This window comes from Chaetura pelagica, unplaced genomic scaffold (genome assembly GCF_000747805.2).
Source record: "Chaetura pelagica isolate M959 unplaced genomic scaffold, ChaPel_1.0 scaffold258, whole genome shotgun sequence".
In the NCBI taxonomy this organism is placed as follows: domain Eukaryota; kingdom Metazoa; phylum Chordata; class Aves; order Apodiformes; family Apodidae; genus Chaetura; species Chaetura pelagica.
Window position 1 is genome coordinate 442,297 of NW_009954333.1, and position 23,906 is coordinate 466,202.

Below are 23,906 nucleotides of genomic sequence, written 5' to 3' on the forward strand. Positions count from 1 at the left end.
CCTCCCAGACCCCCCACCATGTGACCTACCTAGAATAGATTCTTCCTTTACTGCTCCTGATTTTTCATGAATTATTGAATTTTGGCCATTTTTATTCAACTTGGTTCACATTTCCTCCAAGTCAGCTTTTCTTACAGTGCAATCTCCTTGTATTTCTGACCTCACTACAGAACCCCATCAGCATTATAAAGTTAATGATATTGTAATAATGGTATCCTATATGCTTTCCAACTTTAACTTTGCTTCTTTTACAGCAGAAACCTAATTTTCAATTATTTGGCCTTTTTTACATAATTTGCTTCTTGTTCAACTTTTTAAAGCTCTTTTTGCAGCTTTCTTATTTCTGTTTTAATAGCTGCGACTTTCTTTCAGTAAAGAAAATCACAAGTGAGTATTATATTGCTACTTTGGACACTTGTCTTTTGTATATAAACCTTCATGTATCATCTCTTTATACTGTTTAGACCCGTCTATAACAGTACACACCTCATCCAACTAAGGAAAAATGGGTCATTTCACTTTCATTCCTATGTTTCCATAGCCAAAAGATGTCTTGCTTTTTCTATATCCTCTCTTCAGCCTGATCATATTCTTCTGAAATGTATTTTTACCTCTCTCTTCAGAAAATCATATCATGAGATTCTTGACTGAAATTATTCCAGCTGATTTCTCATTCTAACAAGACAGACTTAAAGATGGTGACCAGATCCTTTAAAGCATCTCACATGCTATGAAGTATCTTCCTGTTTACAAGAACACACCATGATATGAACAGTCAACATGTCCATTTATTTTATTAAGAAAGCCTTTGTAACCTAATCTGTCTCTTTTTACTGCAATAATGAGTTTTTTGAAAAAATTACATGCACTATGAAACGTTTTTATTATCACGACTGATTCACTTTAAAACTGTCTTTAATTAAATTCTGATATTTATTTATTTATTTAAGGAGAAAAATGCTGGACGCAGTAAAAAATATTTTTGTTTTCAAATAGATTCAGAGTGATTTTTAAATTTTTTATTTTTTTTTTTAATCACTCCCTCAGCAATAGAGATTGCAAAGACAGGGAAATGTTTTGGTTCTCCATTCTCAGTTCAAAATGTGGAGAGAATATATGTCTGATTTTCCTCATAAATTAAAAAATAAATACATTACTTGAGTAATTTCTGATACATACCTATATTCATAGGTATATACATGTACAATAGCTCTCAATTGTTTTAGAAACAAATTATAATAAAGGGGGAAAAGCTGGCAATAAAGAAGCAAAAAGAGAAAGACTGAGCATTAAGCACTTAAATGAAAGAGTTTCCTGTCGGGTGAGATTGCCACTGAACATATTGTGAAAAGGTTTGTGAACTATAGGAATAAAAGATTTTTTAATGAGAAGAATGGGAGAACGTAGTCCCTGCTGGTAGGGGTGTACAATACAGTGCAAAATCCAAGTTTAAAAGCATTGGACAATTGTCTTCAACTAGCTGGCTTTGAAGAGAGTGACAGTCACAACAGGCATACAGTCCAGGATTTCAAGCAACAGCTTTCAAAATACAGTTTATGTTCTTCCATTTAATTTATTCCTCTGTGACATATTCTGTCAAGCTGTGTCAACTGAACAGTGTGATACAAGGAGTTTCTTACAATCACAGAGGAGGAAACTACTGTTAAAAGGAGAAAGAAGAACTTACAAAGTATACCACCTGCACACATGGAAAAAGTTCAGGCACAAGTTTGTGAGGGTAATTAGTATCATAAACTACCCTTTTTTACCTACAGATATGGAATTTTAACATTCTAAGGTAGTAAAACTGTTTGTCTTAAGAGTAATGTTACCAAAGAAAGAAACACTTTGTTTAAAACAAATGATTATTTAAGTAGTTCAGTGCAAAAGTTTCAGCTGAGAAACATAAGAATTTTGTTCCAACAACAAAATTAATGTTTTCCATTTGAAATCCTGGCCTCAGGGGCATCATATTGACTTTAGTCTTTTTGATTAATAAGTTACCAATAGTAGTGAATCCAGTGGCACGTTAGGGTGCAGAGCATGACAAGCAGCACCCAGGTATGCATTTCAGTCTGTAAAGCACAAGACCTGAGCACAGCTGAAGCTGTTGCTAGTTATGGATTAACTTGTATTCAAATGGAGCATGAAATATCTTCTGATGGCTGTTGGTAATAGAAAACATTTAAGTATAGTTCCACATCTTTAAATAATTAGAAGAGCTATGCATAAGTATTATATAAAAGGTGAATTTTACACTCAGATTTTGTTTTGTTTTGTTTTTGTTTTATAGAATGTAAAAACATTAGAAAACTGTAAAGAAAAAAAATAAAAATTGATCCCCATTCTGTCCACGATGAACAGGAAAAAACATTTAGGAAGATAATGCTATAATGTATACCAGAGAAGGCAATGCCTTTTACCAATTAACATGTATATGTTTAGACAAGAATTTTAACTATGCTTTTTCCCCTGCCCAGTCCCCCCACCCTCCCTCAGGTAAATGCCTTCTAACAGCTAATAAAGTTTCTGCTGTAGGTGTGAATGAAGGAAAATGGATTTTCACAGAGTACTCACTTGAAATAAGTTGAAGCCAATTGTTATGGAAGACTTGTTTTAGATGATATTGATCAGCATGAACTGAACAGTGAATGAAACAGACCTCTGTCAGGTTTATTGGTGTTAAGGGATGGCTGAACAAGATGAAGGTTGCCAACAGCTTCATCATTATGCAAGAGAAGCATTTCCCTCCTCAGAGCAATTCTTTGGTGGTCAGTATCTCTGACTGAATAAAAACACTTCAGCACTTCCTGTGAGCTTCAAACAAGTTAAGTTCCCACAGGTGATAAAATACAAGTATTTCTCAACAGTACTAACTTTATAGACAGAGGCAAACATTTATTTCCAGAATTAAGACACCTTCACTAGGTTATAATTTTGGATAACATTGTCTGTACACAATTTAATTTTTAAAAGTTATTCCACTTGTACTCATGTCAAGCATTAGCTGTTTGAAAGAAAAAAACAGCATTTGCAGGGGAAAAAAATGGCATTTAAAAAAATAACTTTTAAGTACTTGCATTGAGATTAATTTCTCCTTGGGAAATTCCCTACAGATATTCTAATCCTATTTCTGTTAAGAAAGAGGTTATACATCAGAATCTGCACATGCCTGTATGAAAGAAAACATTTAAACACGTAGTTGTCTGGTGTGAAATTTATTTATCTATAATTTTATTTGTATTTGTATGTATTATTAGGTATGTGTGTGTACATATATATACTCATATATATATATATATAAAATCCATGCCTGTCTGCAAAAAGTATAGACAGGATTTATATATGTCTAGAAAAACATACATAGACAGGTTTTTAATTTCTATTGTACCATTGGTTTGTAAGAGGCAGAACTGGAAAGGAATAATTCTTTCCATTTTTTGCCAGTTTTGTGGAATAATAAGGAAATATGTGTTGTAAAATACTGCCTTACCTTGTAGCTATGTAGGAATAGAAAACAAAGGTTAACATTCATTAAAAATTAATGACATTCCACATTTGATTTTTAAAAGAGATGAAATCACTAGAATTCTACCAGAATAGAACGAGTCAAACAGTAGAAAAATCAGATATTTCTGTAACTCAAATTTAACTAAGATTTCATAACTAAATATTTGGGAAATATTTGCTATAAAGTTCAGACTGAGTTTATCATGTTGGGTTTTTTTCCATAGACAATAATACATATAATCACAGAATCACAGAGTCCTAGGGGTTGGAAGGGACCTTGAAAGACCACCAAGTCCAACCCCCCTGCCAGAGCAGGATCACCCAGAGCACATCACACAGGAACGTGTCCAGGTGGGTTTTGAACGTCTCCAGTGAAGGAGACTCCACAGCCTCTCTGGGCAGCCTGTCCCAGGGCTCTGTCACTCACAGTAAAAAAAAAAGTTCTGATATTCACATTGAACCTCCTATGCTCCAGTTTGCATCTGTTACCCCTTTTCTTATCACTGGTCATCTAACTCCATCTTCCTGAAATTCACCCTTTACATATTTGTAAACATTGATGAGGTCACCCCTCAAGTCTCCTGTTCTCCAAGCTAAAGAGACCCAGCTCCCTCAGCCTTTTCTCATCAGGGAGATGCTCCACTCCCTTAATCATCTTTGTGGCTCTGTGCTGGACTCTTTCAAGCAGTTCCCTGTCCTTCTGGAACTGAGGGGCCCAGAACTAGACACAATATTCCAGATGTGGCCTCACCAAGGCAGAATAGAGGGGGAGAAGAAGCTCTCTTGACCAACTAACCACCCCCTTTCTAATGCACCCCAGGATGCCATTGGCCTTCTTAGCCACATGTAGTTATCTGGGGAACAGATTAGCAATCATGAAAATGCCAGCTCATTTATCACATCAACTCAGATGACTCTACTCCTTCATCATCTCTTATGAGTTTAATTAAAACAGCAGTGACAAAAAACCCAACAACACAATAACAACCAAACAACCCCCAGAAACCAACAAAAAACCCAACAACACAATAACAACCAAACAACCCCCAGAAACCAACAAAAAACCCCAAGCAAAACAACAACAACAAAATAAAACACAACAAAAATCCCCCCTAAGGATTGTTTTAATAAAACTGAAAAAAAGAAGACCCACCAGGTCTTGATGGTTTGCACTTGTCACAGATAAATACTTTATTGTAAGCAAATGACAGAATGTACAATTGTATTAATTTGCACCATAACTGATCTGAGACTGCATGCTTTGAATCATAAGATAATAGTAAGACTTGATGTACAATACTTGCACACCTAATTCTATTAGATCTGATATGAAGTGACAATTATATTGGTAATGAATGTAATTAGTAATCAGTAACAATGCTGAATGAATTAATAAAAAAAATGTCATTTTAATTTCATGTTTCTGTGGAAGTTAGGAGAATAGTTCTAAACTACCCGCTAACAAGGAAATTTCATTTGTGTTGATGCAAAGTAGGTAATTATTTATATTTACATATATTTGATATTGTTTTGGTTTCAGAAATGGAGAGAGAAGTGGCACATCCTGTGTCTTAGCATGTATCTGGAAAGCACAGCATAGAAATTCTATCTTAAGATTTACGAAATAGAAGAACATGTAGTTTTAAATTATTAGACAACCTCAGTACTGGTTTCTAAATATGACCAAATTGTGTGAATTAAATTGTAGTAGTTTTGAAGGGTTCATGCAAGTACTTTGTGAAGGTGTACATATTTTGAGCATGTAGGAATAATTGTGTAAGGAAGAGCCTACAGAAGCCTCACTGATACCTGATGCAGATCTACACTTAGACTCTATAATGTACCTAGATGGTGACAAGTGATTGTGTCACTCAACTGCATATTGACATTGGTTGTATACAAGGCTGTTGAATGAATGCCTTAGGGACCTAGTTCTTGAATTTACAACCTTCAGAATGTCCTTCTTACAAAGGTTTCACATTTAAAACCACAAAGAAAACTATGGACTTCCCACTTTCTTTACAGTCATGGATCATCAAGATGATTAGATGCATTGAATAGATGTACATGAGCTAGGAGAGGAAGCCATAGGAAAAGAAATAGCTGTTGACTCAAGGGAAAGAAGCTGAAAAGGGAAGATCAGCTATAAAAACCTTTTCAGAACTTTCTTCTGAGAGCTGAATAATTATTTTCAATGGTCTTTTCTTACCACTGACTGGCAGGTTTTACTGCTGGTAACAGACTTGCTTGTTTCCCACTACTTCTTGCCCTTATCTCGTCTTAATATTTTTGTCTTCCAAACTGTAACTGTCCCAGATCAAGCTTCTTCAAATCAGAGGTACCCTCAACCTTTTGTTTCCTGTCTTATGACAGATTCCTTCTCCTGGCTTTTAATTCTTGTGTCAGTCTACTTTTTTTATGCAGCTATATTTTTCCTCTCCAGGATATTCCTCTCTATCCCAGGTCAGTTTCATTGTTGGACAAAAGTCTTATTGCTACTTCAGGCTTTTGTTGTTGTTGTTTTTCCTACATATTCAATATAGGTGCATAAAAGAATTTAGAAAAAAAACCCACGAACTTATAGGCAAACAACCATGTGTGCATGTGTCTGAGATTAGGTTTGGGAAGGAATGGGAAGAGAGGGAAGAGAATTATGAAAAGAAAGGGGATTGTGCTAAAACACAGCCCTGTTTGTATTGCACTCAAATATTTATTATGGGCAAAAAGTGCAGCTCAGGAGCCACGTGGAGCCAGGGATCACTGGCTACAGGGATACTTACTGGCTGCAATATCTACTGAGTAAAAGCTCAGGATAACAAGGAAACTGACTAAGAAAACATCAAATAAAAGATTATCCTTGTTTGTAAAGAGTTTGTTTTAGTAGGAATTATAAGCAGGGACCTTGACATTAAAATGACAGGGTAGATTCCTAGGAAGTTAAAAGTAAATAATCTAATACTGGTACATTAGTGGCTTAAAGTACAGGATGTGGCTGGCCTAATATTGAAGATGAACCACAAACAGAAACAAGTCCCAGTACTCTCAGATGACCACACATAAGCAGTAATCAGTCTTCCAAACTTTTATTTAATAACAGATTATTTTTGATTGGCACAGTCATCTGCTATTTTCTGCTTTCCTCTCGGGCACAAGTAACTTTAGTGTTAAGATTTTCAAATAATAATAAATCCTGAAATTATTTCAATTCAGAGAAACATTTAACTTTAAGGTGTTTATTCAACTGAACATCTACTCTGGAACAGGACAGTAATGCAAAATATGACCACCTCCTCTTAAATTCTTAGCCTTGCACAAAACTTTCGCTGCAGGCTGCCTCCCATTCTCATGGTCATCAGTACAACAGTGATTCTGTGTCTTGGTTGTGTCTCCAGTAGCTGAGAAGTGAGTTCCTGGAGTGCATTAATGGCAACTTCCTCTTTCGAATGGTGGAGGAACCAGAAAGAAAATGTACTTTGATGGACCTTGTTCTTACGAACAAATACGGGCTGGTTGATGATGTAAAACTTAATGGGAGACTAGGCTGCAGCAACCATCACATGGTCAAATTCAGGATCCTTAGGGAAGCGAGGAAAGAGCAAAGCAAGCTCCCTACCCTCAGTTTCAAAAGAGCAGACTTTGATCTCTTCAAGGATCTGCTTGGTAGAGTATTGCGGGACAGAGCCCTAGAGGGGAAGGGAGCTTAGGAAAGCTGGTCCATATTCAAAGATCACCTCCTCCATGCCCAGGAGCTATGTGTCCCAAGAAAGAGGAAGGTGGGCAGGAGTGCCAGGAGGCCTGCCTGGATGAGAGAGGAGGTCATGGACACAGATAAATGTAGAAACAGTGTTTACAGAGAGTAGAAACAGGGAAAGGCATTATCCTGGGTACAGACATGTCAAACAAGCAAGGGATCAGGTAAGGAAAGCCAAAGCACAGAGAGAATTGGATCTGGCCATTGATGTCATGGACAATAAGAAAAGTTTCTACAGGTATGTCAGCAATAAGAGGAAGATGAGGGAAAATATGGGCCTGCTTCAGAAGGAAACTGGAGACCTGGTCATGCAGGAGAATGCTGAGGTACTCAATGCTCTTGTTGGGCAACTCTCAGGTCTTATGGTTCTTCATATACTGTATTCAATATGTTGTTTTACAAGCAATATAAGACAGTAAGATGTAATAGGTAGTGGATGTCTGTTCTACATCAGTCTGAAGATATCTACATGTTGTATGTACACTCCTGTGGAGTACATATCTGTACACTCCTGTGGAGACATTCAGTTCAATTCAGCTATCTACAACTGACTTGCTAGGCTGGATTCAAATGATTCCTATTCTGAGATCTTCTAAGCTATCTGCTGAAGCCTCAATCTACTGCTTCAGCATCTTAAAGATCTCCCACTGGCCCAGTGTCATGCCTAACAGTACCATGTATGTGTTTTAGATATCCTAGGAGAGCTCCCATTGCACAAGAAATATCTCTGGGGTTAACTTATTTAATGCTGTTGCTTCAATCACTGGGCCACAGAGAACTATTTGCATTCCCAAACTCTACTGGGTCCGTCACCTGGCAGAAGACAGGTTTCTAATGTTCTAATGTAGTTGAGGCACTGTAGAAAATCCCACCTGGCCTTCAGCTGCCACTGCAAGAGGCTGCAGAGGTTTCAGATATCCTGTAGATCCTGTGCCAAATCTGCTGGCGTGTTCTATTCCCATAAACATGCAAATGGAGGTCTTAAAATGTTCACTGAATCTTACTTTTTCCTATCAGTAGAGTGAAAATGTTGTGTTCCTGTCTCTTTGGTCTTCAGCATTGCTTTTCCAGATGGCATGATTTTTTTCAGTTGCAGTAATTTCTTTGGAACTCCAGGTAACCAACTGGGACTAACCAAGACAATTAATACATTTTTCTGTATTTCTATACTCTGTCTCAGTCAATGCAGCAGGGACTCTGTGCTCTGGAATATGACTATCCCAGGATTATTTTGCTCTGGCTGAATATATATATAAAGTAGTTCTCATACACAATTTAGTTGTTTGTCAAATCAGTTTGCTTATTCTCTATAAAAGCAGAACAGTAGTCCCTGAGAGTTTGGAAACATTGCCTATTTAACTACCTAAGAAGGCAGCATGAAAATAATACTAAACACTCCCCTTAAATGAATTACAATAACAACAGCAATAATAATATTTATTGCCAAAAGCTATAAGTAATTTTTGCCATCTTTAACAATCAAATTCATAGAATCATAGAACATTTTGGGTTGGAAGGGATCTTAAAGATCACCATGTTCCAAAACTCTTACCATAAGCAGTAACAACTTCCACTAAACCAGGTTGCTCAAAGCCCCATCCAACCTGGAATTTTCCCATCAATAGTTAAGACAGCTACATCCTGGCAGATAACAATCTATCTCCAACTGAAACAGCAATATAAGTGCTTCCCAGTGTATAAAATACACCACCAATCTGCTTGTAAATCAATGGTTTGTGAGGAATACCTGTACATTAGTAAAGACTAGTATGTAGCCAAAATCAGAATATGGACATTGAATCGGCCCATTTCTCATTGGCTTGTGTAGCTGTTTGGTTGTATATTTGGATCATGTTTTGGGTTTCTCCATTCCCATGTAAGATTCCTTCTAATAGTGTTGAATTCTAATTCTAAAGGATAAAGGTCTTCAGGATCCTAATGAACTGAACCTTGTGTATCTCTTTTTAAGAAAGTAAAAAGGAATTGACAAGACAGGAAATTTCTCTGTCTGTATATTAAAAAAAGGGGAAGACAGCACAGTGGTGGTCTTCAACAGAGATCATTCATTGCCATTAAGAAAGCATAAGGGTGAACTTAACTGTGTAAACCAAATTTTAGCTTGTCAGTTGTGTTTTTTCTGGTGACAGAATATATTCTAATATTCTGGTTGGATCATAAGAGTATTCTGTCCATAGTGAAGCTGTGACCTAAGGTGAGAAGTAGAAGTTATGGCAAATCTAAAATGTATCAGTGGATTGGTGTTTTACAAAACAAAAGGAAGTACTGCTTTTTTTTTTTTTTTTCCTTTTTTTTTCTTCTTCCAGGTAGACTTTTTTGACAGCACTTTTACCCACATACAAAACAAACCCCACAAAAGCATCAAACTCCTGTAAGTTCATGAATAAAAAAGAAACACTGATATGCTGTTAATATCAGCTAGTTCTCAGTTTCAAATAACACCAACAATACAAGGCAAAACAATTGCATATCCCCAGTAAGATCACAAACAGATCAATGCTGAATTATTTGAGTTTCACCCTCAGCAATTCATCTGCAAGTTTTCCTGAATAGTGGAAACATTATATAGCTTGGACCAAGAATGAACAACCAGTTGTCTTTGGCATAATCTGTGGTAAAGGGTTATTTTGCCCTTCTCAACCCACATCGATCAAAAAAGCTCACTGATAAAAATGTAACTCTGGGACAGGAATTTAAGAGTTCTATTTCTAAATAAAATTAAAAATATCCTAACCTGATTTTAAAAAAAATAAAATCTTTAGAGATAGGAAAATACTATTAGGCTGCAAAAATAATTGTGATAATCAGTTGCCATATTAAAATAAGTTATGCTGACATTAATTTGTTAAAAATTTAATATTGCTTCCTAGAGGAGTATCTAAGTCCTTGCAATGAGGTAACTTGTAGATAAAATCTATAAATCTCACAGGAAAAAAAAATGAGAGCATTCAGAAATCCAACAGACAGTGAAAAAATTACTGATCACCAAATATAATTTTCTTAGTCATTAGATGGGAGCCCACTCTATGAAAACTGACTGAAAAACCTGGTGAATGAGGTGACACCTTTGGAAAGATACTTGTTTTCTATGCTCTGTCAAGCACTAATTAAAAAACAAACAAACAAACAAATAAAAGACAAAATCAAAGCAAAACAGAACAACAACAACAAAACAACAACCAAAACCCCCACAAAAATCCCCAAGAAAAATCCTAAGTCAAAACCTATTAAATTCACAGGATAAAATTCAAAACTATTTTTTCTTTTTTTTTAAAATTTATTTTTAAAAGGTGTTAATAATTATAAAACCAAAGCATTTTATAGGGAGAAACTAAATAGCTTTAGTGTTAGTGAAGGCTGACATTCTCAGAGATAAGTGCCAATTACTTCAGGTACCTTTAAGATTGTTCTTTCTCTGTTTCTGGAGGTCATATAAGAAAAATGAGTTGATGAATGATTTCAGCAGCACAGGAAGTTCCTTCCAGTCCTTTATTTCTGAAATGTCTTATCATATGAAGTAGAATACTTAGGTACATCTAAGAATTGCATCTGAGCTGTGACATGTATCAGTCATACAATCTAATGAAAAACTGTAGAAATTTTAAAACTTCTTTTTTCAGTGAATCTGTATTGATTTACATCTTCTATATTACTGGTTTTGAATCCTTTATTCTTTGAGCCCTGCGTGAAATGTTCCAGTGTATTCCTGGGATCAAAGTTAGGTTATGGACATATAATTACATGGCTCATCCTGCTTGCCTTTTTCAAGTATTGAATCATTAGTTTTCTTCCAGTCCTCTGGAGCTTCCCTAGTGTTCCAAGACTTATTGAAAAATCAATGTCAATTGTCTAGAGAGCTCTTCAGCCAGCTCTTTTAAAATTATTGAATGCAAGACTGATTTAAAAATATCTAGTTTTAGTAGATGCTGCTTAACAGCCTCCAGACTTACTGTGGAAGTGGGAGGTATTTCATCATCATTTGATAAGACCATACCAGCTTGACTTCTCTAAATACAAAGAGAGAGTATGAGTATATTTCTGCTTCTTTTGCATCGTTATTGGCATAGTTATATGGTTTTCCTCTATTGGTAGATAAATATTAGTGTTAGGATTTCTTTTGCAATTGCTATTTTATTGTGTTGAGTTCCCAGTTTCTCATTTATACTCATTATTATCCACGTCAATTTCATTTGAATCTTAGTTCTTATATATTTGTGTATGAATTTTTTTACAAAATTAGTAACTTCTGTAAATTTAAACTGTTCAGCAGAAAACCACAGAGCAACCTGTCTTAATTGCAATGCTGTTTTTTTTTTAGAATAATGTGGAAAAAAAAATTCTTATATTTGTTTTGGGTTTGAGTTCAGAGAATAGTATCTTCACATTCCTGATCTTATGAAAATATTCCTTCCCTTTCTGTGTTTATTTTCGTCAAGTAAGTTTTGATCCTTACAGATATACCATATTGAGCAAGTAGCTCCTTTTCTGAAACTCATATAGGCCTCTTAATTCTTTAGGATAAGTTTAATAATGCCAGACACTTTCCTGAGATGCTTACCACAGGAGAATCATTATTAATATTTAGCAGTGTCTTACTCGTGGATTCTTAAGGGAATGCTCCTGTGCTTCTCTTTTCATAAATACTCTATGAAACATTAATTTGAGCCTGTCTTCATTAGTAACATGTATTTAGAAGCCAATCCTAAAGCAAACATTCAAAATAGGTTGGATGACTCATACCTGAGAGGGTCCATTTCTTTCTCCTGCCTCTGAGAGTAGCCTCAGAGGAACACTTCAGTAACAACTAAAGCAGGTGAAACCTACCCTTTTTCCTGACCACTGTCCTCACTGTCACTGTTGCTATTGAACAGCTTTTCAAGAGCAGTAATAAAGTCTGTTCTGACATAACCCTATTACAATCAAAATTATCTCATAATTGTTTATTTTCAATTACCAGCATGTCTTGTGCTTCCTTAATAGCGTAAGTCTTGACTATCACAGATGCTCTATCCAAAACTCTGTGTTGGGTGAGTTTATCTGAGCCAAATCATCCTCTTGATTTTTTGGCATATCAGAGCTCTAATATGTTGAATGTTTTGAGTATTTTTATTTTTTTTTTCCCCTTCTTCAATGCTGTTAGTTTGGTTACACAGATTTCTTCAGGGAAGTCCTTCGCAAAAAAACATAGAAAGTCATCTCTGCTGACATGTGCAATTGTTCTCAGATTCATTTCTGAATTTTGAGTGACCAATACCTGCAAAACCACAGCTGAGACTCAGAGTCATGGAACAGAGCCCACTTAAGCTATGCATCCATCTCCAGTACCTTATGAATTACATTTTATAAAAATTGTTTCCTCTAATCCCTGTCTAATCCTTAGATTTCTTCCTCCAGTTCAAGACTACTGGGGTTCTGATCAGTCAATACTCAGGCACCATTGCCTCATTATGTATTATTTGAAGCTCTACTTTTTGCTTCCTTTACCTGCCTCTTCTTACTATTTAGACTTACTTTCAAACTATCTCCTTCTGCAATGGCAAGTACTATGGAGCTGTGACAATAGGGTTATATGTAGTCAATAAGTGAATATATCAAACTACACAATTGTATAGACATTGACACTCAGTGAATGGAAACCATCTCTCTAAACAAATACCCTGTGTCTCAACTCATGTCCTTATTCCAGACAACTGGAGAGAAAGAGGTGTCTTCAGAGACTCGTCTCACCTTTCCTAAGCTACTAATTTGGATAGGGTGGGTTACTGCTCTGAAGAGTATATTTAATCCTGCTCAATTTTAGGAATGTCAAACACAAATATCTACATACAAATCAATTGCCCTGAACTACCTTCCCAGTCAGAGGATGAACAATCATGGCACCTTTTTATTGACTATTCCATATCATAGAGCCATAGAATGGTTGAATTTCTTCAAGGTTCTCCTTGCCTAACTTTCCAGCCTGCCCAGGTCACAATGAATGGCAGCACAGCCTTCTGGTGTCAGCCGCTCCTCCCAGTTCTGTATTATCAGCAAACTTGCTAATGATACACTCTATCCCTTTGTCCAGGTCATTGATTAGTTGAGCAGGGCTGGACCCAGTACTAAGCCCTGGGGGATCCTACTAGACACAGGTCTCCAACTAGACTCTGCCTCACTTACCACAACTCTCTGAACTCTGCCCTTCAATGAATTCCCAATCCACTTCACTGCCCTACTGTGACTCAACACATTTTCATCTTTAAAAATTAATTCCACTAAGCAATTCTCTTTAATTAAATACAAGAATTTAAATTAGGCAATTTTAGCATACGTTATGCCAAGAACATTTGAGTTGTGACAGGTCAAATAAGCAAATACACCATTTAGACACCTAGAGAATTCAGGTTCTGGGAGGAGATAAGTTTTTTTAATTGCTTCATTTTTGTTGTTGTTTTTGGTTTTGTTGGGTTTTTTTGCTTTACTTTTTTTTCCCCCCCTCTGTGGGTAATTTTTTAACCAAGACGATTAAAAAAATAAACATTTTTAAAAATTTATTTCCTAAGATCCTGAGGAGATACAGATTTATGAAGTTGTTTAAAGCCTGTATCTTCAAATCAAAATTACTGTAAAACAACTTGTCCCAAACAAATTCTGATGAACCAATAAGTTATTCAGGTTTTCTCTTAGATATTTTTAATGGTTTTGTTCTTGCAGCAAAGGTTTCTGTTGCACATTCTTGGAGACAACACTTAATGGACTTGTTTTTCTACATAATACCAAAATTCAAATCTTATTCCTGTTCTTTTACTCCAAGAATTGCCATTTAAACTAATTACAACAGCATTCTTTAAAATGTGTTCTCTTTCCATAGTAAGGCAAAACCATTATTGCTATGAGTGTATTTCACACTAAGTTTATGCCTTCTCTAATCAGGTATCAATATGAATTAACTGAATGTCTGGATATTATGGACACCTGATTCATTTAAATCTGAAGCACTTGTAACAATTCCTGGTAATGATCATATTAGGAACATTGCCAGAATAACTTCTAGATCAAATATGCTTTCCATTATGAGTAACCCATGCCTTGTAGAGAAAAAAGTTAATATATTTTTTCCTCTACTGAATTTCCTTGGAGTCTGACACCAATATAGAATTTTATTTTTATTCAAATATTATTTCATTATAGAGAGTGAGGAAGGCAAAAGCCTATAGGTTCAACCTGCATTTAGCAGACACTTAAATCACAAGAACATTTTTCTAGGATAAGAAAGTTGGAGATCACTGGGAAAAAAAAATTAAATAAATCTCTCGTCTCACTGCTCATAATATTAGTGGCCATCCTTAGGCCAAAAACTTTTTTTCTGGTCTTAATCTATTCTTAAGTTTTTCTCTCTGAATCTTTCAGATCTACATTTTATGTCTTTGCCCTTATGCTCCAAATAAGGAATTTTGTAAACTGCTCCAATTAGGTTGCCATGTAGACAATAAACTATCTATATCAATATGGTGGTGGCTGAAATGTTTTGTAAACAAAAACCTTTGTGATCATCTGAAAAACATTTGCTTAATCACATATATATTCTTATTTTTGTAAACTGCAATAGTGGACAGATAAAGAAGGCTGTTTTGTGGAGGGGAAAAATATAAAAAAAAGAATAACAGCAACAAAATGGAGTGAAACAGAGTAGAAAGTCATCTGGGAAATTAATGTTGTTTTCAAGCTTCAAGGACACGCTGGAAAAGGTGGAAAGTCGAAAAAAATTAGCCATTCCACTATGGCAAACCAAGCTGAACATTCCACTTGGCTGGTTTGCTAAAGGCCTGTTGCAGCCAAATAAAGTGAAAGATCTAGGCCTGCAAAACATAAAGAGACATCATCCTCCATGAAACAGAGTAGAAAGTCATCTGGGAAATTAATGTTGTTTTCAAGCTTCAAGGACACGCTGGAAAAGGTGGAAAGTCGAAAAAAATTAGCCATTCCACTATGGCAAACCAAGCTGAACATTCCACTTGGCTGGTTTGCTAAAGGCCTGTTGCAGCCAAATAAAGTGAAAGATCTAGGCCTGCAAAACATAAAGAGACATCATCCTCCATTTCTTACTCTCGACTCCCGATCTTTGAGAAGGGTCCGGATTAAGGTCTACTGAAATTTTTCCTTTTCTGCCAGACTCGTTACTCAGTGTCTCAGTCTGCACTCTGTATCAATCCTTAGTCTGGACACTTGCATGCATTTTACAATGCTTCAGAATAAACATTAGACATAGAAATTTTCATCATGTTCAAACATGGTACCTGTCTCCTAAATGCTGTCTTGCAAAGCAGCTGAATAACATTTCACCAACTCTATGCATTTACTATGAGGATTAATTTTTTGTCAGGAGGCATTTATAAGAGTAAGTCTTGAAAGTAAAAAGTGAATATTTGTGGGTAGTCTTTATTTTTAAGATGATTACTGCAAATTAAATGATGTTTATTAATATCAATTCTCTGTAGTGACTGGAGAATATTAGATTCTTCTTGACTTGGGATACAAGTAATTACATTAAGTATTAAAAATCTGCAATATGCTGTCAGATATCTTATCAGAGTCTTGAGAGATAACTTGGTGGATATTTCTGAAGAAATGACACATCCATTACCAAAGAAGTGTAGTCATTCATGTATCATATTTTTTTAATTATGAAAGAAAAAAAAAATCTATTCTAACAGCATACAGTACTTCAGGGGAACATTGAATACTATTTAAACAAATAGACACATGATACAATCATAACTGACTGTATCTCGAATAAATAATTTACATTTTACAATATTTCACCTAATACACCAGAGACTCTTTAGTAATCCAACTCCATCTTTTCTACTAAATCTAATAATTAGTGAATCTAATAATTAATGAATTAGTTACATATTTTGTGAACTAACTTAATTCAACTTTAAGGAAAAAATGCAATACAAGAAATAAATTACAAGAAATAAAACAAACAAGTCAAGGTAAAAATAATTTTATAAAAGAACACTATGAAGATCATTTTTTCCAATTTTTACTTATGGAAATTTAAGTAGCATTCTAGAAGTTATAAAACTTCAGTTTTGTGTTTTGTTTTTTTTTAAAAAGAGAAATTACAGGATGAAAAATTGGTAAAAGCATTCTCAATAATCTTTGACTACCTTTGAATGCCTTGAACATGAGTTAAATTATGACACATCTGAACAAGTAAGACACTGTATAAATGTGGTTGAGTGAAAATGCACGTGAGTATTTAGAAAATTTGCTTTGTAATTTTTTGGGGTTTATTTATGATATTCCTACTCTATACTAAACTTCCAGCAAGAACTGCAGCTCCAAAAATATTAATTTATACAGCTCAAATATACCAACTGCTGGTAGCTGTATGGCTGAAGCTTCAGATTAAATACTTTCATGCTTGTGTATTGTGCATGCAATTACATGTTTTCAAAGGGGGAATCTATACAATTATCAATACATTTCTAAACATTTGAGCCTATATCTATTTTTGAGTCTAAAGTGGTTTGGGGGGGATACAGTTCACTTTCTTCAGAGCAGCCAGTGTGGTTTTGCACTTGTAGCTATATGAGTATTGACAACACGCCAATGTTTTAGCTGTTGCTGAACTGCCCTTGAGTAGTGTCAAGGTTTTCTTTGTCTTCTCTCTCCCAAGGCAGTAAGGATTCTGTGAGATCTTGAGAGGTGACATAATGAGGAAAGATGACTCTAATTGACCCAAGTCATACAAAGCCATCCCATGTAACATCGTGCTCAGCAATAGAAGCTCAGGGAAAGGAGGAAGGCGGGAATGCTTGTAGTTAGGGTCTTTGTCTTCCCAAGCAATCGTTAGGTGGACTGACACCCTGCTTTCCTGGAAATGGCTAGACACCTGCTCTGCTAATGGGAAGTGATGAATTAATGAATTCTTTTGCTTTGCATGTCCAGACAAGCCTTTCCTTTCCTTATTAAACTCTCATCGTCTCTATCCGAGTCTTTTTTCCTGCCTTCCATTTTTTCCTCATCCCATGGGACAGGGGAGTGAGGGAGAGGTTGGGTGGGTGTTTGCCTGCCACCTGAGGTCAACTCATCACAGTGTGTAGTAAATAACATTCTGTTACCCTGTATCATGTAATATAGATCCACTTTTGAAGAAACCAGCCTTTATGCTGAGATTGTTGCTCAGTTAAATGTTCAAACCTACTCCATACATAAAACTCATGTTTAACCAAAATATATGTCAAGGTAAATTAATTGTAATTAACAGTATATCAGTTTATGATGAGTGTAGTGTTCTCATATAAAAACACATCACCCACAAGAATACCTTTATATGTCCATATAAGAATACATAAGAATTAGATGCAAAGTTGGAGTAAGTATGGTATTTTATGAGATTACAATTCCAAATTTATGACATGATCTTGGTCAATCAAATAGTTGGTATTCACTCAGGTAAAAGACATTTTTTCATTTATCTGTCTAATGAGGATTACAATGTACCTTAGGAGGGCATCCAGTTATGGAAGTTCAAAGTAATTAGTAATATTTTACCAAACCAATTCCCTGAATAATATTTCTCAGGGAATTAATTTACTCATAGAGCCTCAATTAACCAATGCACTTAAGCACATGCTTCATTTTAAGTCTCAGTAACCTGAACAATATTAGCTGTTTAAGTGTTCTGACTGTCTAGAATGTGACTAAGTATATACTGAAAGGAGTTAATACACTGATATTTCTCCAAGAGCCTGTAGTAATAGCTGTTCTGTCCTGAAAAATGTACTAGAAGTACAGGTGTGTCTTCCAGTCTCTTTTTATGAAGTTCTAAGTCAGAATTTAAATTAATCTTATCCCTTCAGTTCCCTGGTCCTTTTTATTGTCCTATGGTTCAAGACAAATCTGCTCAACCTCCTGCTCCCCTGATCCATTTCCTCATGTCTCACACCATTTTTCCAACTTTGTTTTAGATGCTTCAAGTTATGGAGACATTTGCATGTAGTTGTACAAATCCATCCACTGATTCGTTCTACCATCCACCAAGGGAAATTGTTTATGTTGAAGAGAAAGGGTAAGACTGTCACAGAAGAAAAATGGATCTCTGACTTAAGAATCTGACAGAGATCATAGAAGAGACACCATGAGATAAAGAGAGATCATAGAGGAGAGCGGGGAGAGAGATTAATGCTGAATAGACTTGTAATTCTCCATTTTCATGAATATCCTTTTTCTGACTAATCTTCTTTTGATCATGAACATGGCCACTTCATTCAGCATAGACAAGAAATATCATTGGGGAAAGAAAATAGATCCATATGAATATACTTTTTTTATTATTTTTTATTTTTTTATTTAGTATGTATCTTCTTTTCTAATATCTATTTCATACAGATTGCAGTTCTGGTTGGCAGGAATTTGTTGGCTTTTAGTAACATAAAATATAACATATGTCTATATAGATATATAAATATATAGATACATGTTCCACTCTTCAGAAAATATCTAGCTTGGGCCTCAAAAAAACATTTGGAATGAGATTTTTATTCTTTTGGGAGATAAAGACCTTATTCAATCCTCCAGCCCACTACTTACTAAGACCATCATTAAGCATAACTATTCACCTTTTTAAGGAACATTTGTGTGGATTTAGTTTCTGCAGTACTTATTAGTTATATTTGGAGCAGATTAATGACTAATGAAGAAGAACCAGATTGCACAGAGATTTTTATATGCTGGTTAGATGCTGCTAGAGTAATTTACATACATTTTTTATTAAAGTGTGTAGTAAAGCCATCTGGTGAACTCTGTAGTTTTATAGGGCCACAAAGACCTTCCAGCTCTTACTCTCAGTTATCCCATTTTCAAGGTAGTTAAATAATTCTTCCATAAGGCCAAAGCTCTGCCTTGCTCTTTCTTTTCCCCTCTTGCCTCCTTCTAGATGTTGAGTACAGTAAAAAATAAATTAATAAATCATAAGTAATAACTCTAAGTTAGAAACATCTAAATGAAAGCAGAAAGCTTGTGATACCAGAAGTAATGAAATCAGTGAACCAAAAATTGTGATTTGGACTTTGCTAATATTGTCACAGGCCTGACAAAGCAGCTGATGTGTCTAGGTTCCTTGGAGAGAGGAGAATGTGGTAGACTCTATGAATACTACAGAACATATTATAAGGTTCTTTTTCTTATACATGGTTTAAAGAGGATCAAAATAATCCTACAAGTAGCTAGCTAAGTGTTAGATGTTTCCTACAAAGATCAGTCTGAAGATTTTTAATTACATATCTGCTGCATCTGCCTTGGAGAAGCTTTTAATTAGAAAGATATATTTTTTTCTCCACTGTATAATCGTGTTTGTGGCCATAGCTCATCTTGTGAGTTTTCCTGCCCCTGCATGGGCTTTAGTGGTCCATGTACTCAGAATCCAGGCTGAGCTCTGATATGGCTCAGCAGTAACCTTACTCAGGCTGCTTAAAAAGATCTCTGAAAGATGCCTACAGAGAGACAAAAAAGGTAAAATTACAAACAGAAGTAGATAGGGCTCTGAGCAGCCTGTTCTAGTGGAAGGTGTCCCTGCCCATGCAGGGGAGTTGGAACTCACTGATCTTTAAGGTCCCTTCTAACTCCAAAAATTCTGTGATTCTGTGTGATTCTGTGATTCTGTTTATATACCAAGCAGCCCAGAGCTGTGAATTGTGCTGTGATGGTCAGAAGACTAACCTTTCATCTTCCTATTGGTAGTTTTAACATTAGAGAATGTATCAGTTTCCCACAAGAAGTCTATGGCAGAGGACAGAGCCTCTATCAGTTTCTCAAATTGCAGCCTAGCTTCACTCTCCCTTGAACACTTGCCTTCTCTCCTATTACACAAATCCTAATTCAAGTAGGCACATTCACTCTTAACATGGAGTTAAGAATTGTATAGATTATTCAGAGAATCTCTGCACCATTAGTACCTTTATTGGATTTAGTTCATATTCTGTTTAATATGTAATTAGAAGAAAATTTGACATTTGCTGTATAATAGAAGGCATAGCAGTGTATAAACAGCTTGCTGCAAGAACTGAAAGCATTTTTCTTTGACTTGAAAAAGCAGTCAAACTGTTGTCAATGATACCTGTTTCCTGTGTCATTTCAATAATGCATGAACATTTTCTCACTTTGAAACACTGAAATAAAGGCAGCTGCAAGCAGTCTTACGTCTGAAGCAGATTATAGTTTGCTGCCTGCATATATCATAGTCAAACAGAATTTAAAATCTGTATTAAAATGTTTGCTGTCCATTAGAGTCTATTTAACATCTTTTTCGATTGTGTGTGCATAAACAAAACAAAAATCTCTTTCTGTCATGACTCCTCTAAAAGCACATAGTAGGTTTAAGAACTGCCTCTTGCTGGGAGCTATTTTGCCAGCAGTATCCAAGGAAACTTCCACGCTGCCACAATTTTTTTTTTAATATGAAATCAGTGATTGCATTTGGTTGGTACTCTCAAATGTTTGCAGAGATAATATGAAATCAGTGATTGTACTTGGTTGGTACTCTCAAATGTTTGCAGAGATACTTTTAAATGTATCAATTTTTGTCATTTTAAGATGTCAGGCAATGGGTTTTTTCCATCTCTTTATATTTCTTTGCACAGTATTTCTACAATAATAAAAATTCCACCTTTTCCCCAGACCTTGTAAATGATGACTACACAAGCATGACACCTGTTTTGAAGTCAGACAGCACAGTTTTGATTCATCTGTTGTTCAGTTCCTTAGTCTGGAATGATGCTGATGTTTGCTTCCCTTTCAGAAATCTGATCTGTTTTGTCATATTCACTTTCAATTAATACATGTCTGTTATGGTCCAATGGTTTTACCAATTGCAAACCTTCAAGTATTTCTTCAGCTTCTCTTAACCAGGTGTTGCCATGGTATCCAGTCTGGAAGGAAAAAATAACATAGTCTGCTCTTTACAAATGTGTTGATGAGTATTAGTGCTTTGTCTTATAGCTCTAATAAGTAGACTTATTGCTAAAAAATGTGTGAGAAATTTGATGACATTAAATTTGATAAACATTATGTTTAAAAAGCTGCACATAACCTGCCTATAGTCCTGTTAAGTAATTTTACAGCTCTATACCTGTTGTTCATCTTTTGAAACAGTGAACTGGCAGGATGTATTTTTACTATATACTGGTCTAAAGTATATTCCAGTTAATTTTTAAGAGCAAACAAAAAATGAACATGAAGATTCATGAAAACAACATGTTACGAACTCAGGGCTGAAATTCTAGATGGACATGAATGAAAAGCAGCTTGTTGCTACACTGGGCTAATACTAGCACTTTGGCAAGTGAAATGCTATGAGAGAGAAAACATCTGGCCAAAGATAGCAGTTTAGTGACCAATCCTCCCAAAATCATACACATACATAAAAGTCAAAATGTTACTTTTATTAGAAAACATTCACTAATATAAAAGAGGTATGTTATCAAAAAATCTCTAGGGTCTTTGCATTGGAATGTTAACAATTTAGATAAATATAAAACTAGCCATTTTAAGTTTTGTAGCACTGACCACTGAGTCTGAACAATTGTTAATTTCACTTCCAACTCAGTTAGATAATGACTGATGAAGGAAAGGAACAGTGAAGGAGAAAGGAGGTGGGAGTTAAGTTAAAAATTGAAATATTTGGAAAAAACTGCTTAAAGTCAGACTGAATTTCATTTCAGTGTAAATTTTTGAGTGCTCATGAGTTCCTTCATGAATTAATATAAGACGTTTCCCAGGAGGCTGATCAGTTATTTTTATAGTTATCTGTGGTTTTGAGAATGTATCTTTAAAGACTGAGATAGAAAATTTAAACATTAATTTAAAAATATATATCTTTAAAATATATTCAGTCATGACAGTCAAGACATAATCTTACTCCCATGTATTTACATGATGGGAAAATAATTTTAAACTTGTAATATTAATAGAAACAAATATTTATTTGGAGGGCTTAAAGTATCAGACCTAGAGAATTACTATAGCAGAAACAAAAAGTTCATCCTAACTGTCATAAAATTCCCTCCTGTCCAGGAGGTCCAGTACTAAATCAGAAAGGTCACAGAAATCTCTGCACTACTTTTAAACTGGTTTTGGTTTGTTTTTTTTTTCTGAGACAGAAATAGAAGGAAAAAAAAAAGTTATAAGCGATTCTAAATTCCTGGAATATAAAATAAAATAATTAGATTTCTACATACTTAAATTACTGGAAATTGTGTAAGCTGATACAGAAGACTTTAGGAACTATGGTGCTACAAATTGTATTATTGTCTCTTCCAGTCAATAGTTGAGGATTTTATTTTTTTTCAGTTAAAAATGCATATTGGACCTTGCTGAGCTTTGAATATTCCAATCCAGTAAATATTTCTTCTTGGTGCTCTGCTGCAACAATTTCCATAGATTTTGGGGTAATATAGAGATTCGTAAAGTACTTAGGCCAGTTATTAATGAGGACAAGCTTCCTCTTTTATGATTTCATTTTGATTTTCCTAATCTCAGTTAAGTTTTTCAGGGGAATGTTTAAAAAGGCTGTATTCAAAAGAATATTAATTTCTGTAATAAAGAAGAGGGTGTCCTGGTCCAGCTACCTGTCTGTATTAATCAATTAAATGGACAGGAAGCTGAGGCAATCTCAGAATTATCAAAATGAAATAATGCCTCTGGACTGCTACTGGTTATTGGAAAATACACATAAACAATGGATTCTGTTTTAAAATGTTTACTTATTTTATAATGATCTCAGTTGTGTTGTGGGATTAGCTGATGTTTGCTGTTCTTTACTGTCAATGCTTTGTGAGAGTCCATCAATACATGTGAACAAGACATGCAGCAAAGTATATCAGCTGTGAATAAAAGGCCCTCAAAAGTTACTTGCTGAAGTTAAGTATTAGGTAATCAAATGATAATGACTGGTTGATCATTTCCTTTGAGTGGAAAAGGCAGCTGATTACAGAAGTGTACTAATGGTAAATTGATGTAATGGAGGCACTCACAAACACACTGGGGTTTACCAAGAATGGCTATTTATTCCAATCAACGCGATTTAACGCTCCAATAAATAAATAAATAAATAAAGATAGCTTCAGATGTAAGTCAGGAATAAACTGCAGCACAACTACTTAAAAATCCCTAAGGTTTTTCTTCTGTCTAGTCACAACATGGGTAATAATCATAGAATCATAGAACTATTCAAGTCGGAAACCTCACCAACCCCAACCATCAATAATCCCACGTGTTCACATTCACTCAAGCAAAGGGAAAGCCTCCCCCTCAGGTACCAAGAATCATTTGCCCAATAGGGGCTAGGCTCACTGAAATATATTTCTAGAAGATTTATCACCCACCAAAAATGAGGTCACTCAATCTTGAGAAATCTCCTTAAGTGGTGTCTGCTCTAAGGGGTAGGCTTCCTCACAGACCCACTGCTCCAAGGGAAATCATAAACAGGGACTTCCCAGCAGGGGCTCCATTTTTATGGACTTTTTTTTTTTTTTTTTTTTAATGGACTTTATCTGACCTGTGATCATTCATTCATTCATTCATTCATTCTTCTACCTGGGTCAAGACACCTTATTGAATGGGGACCCTGATAATTGAC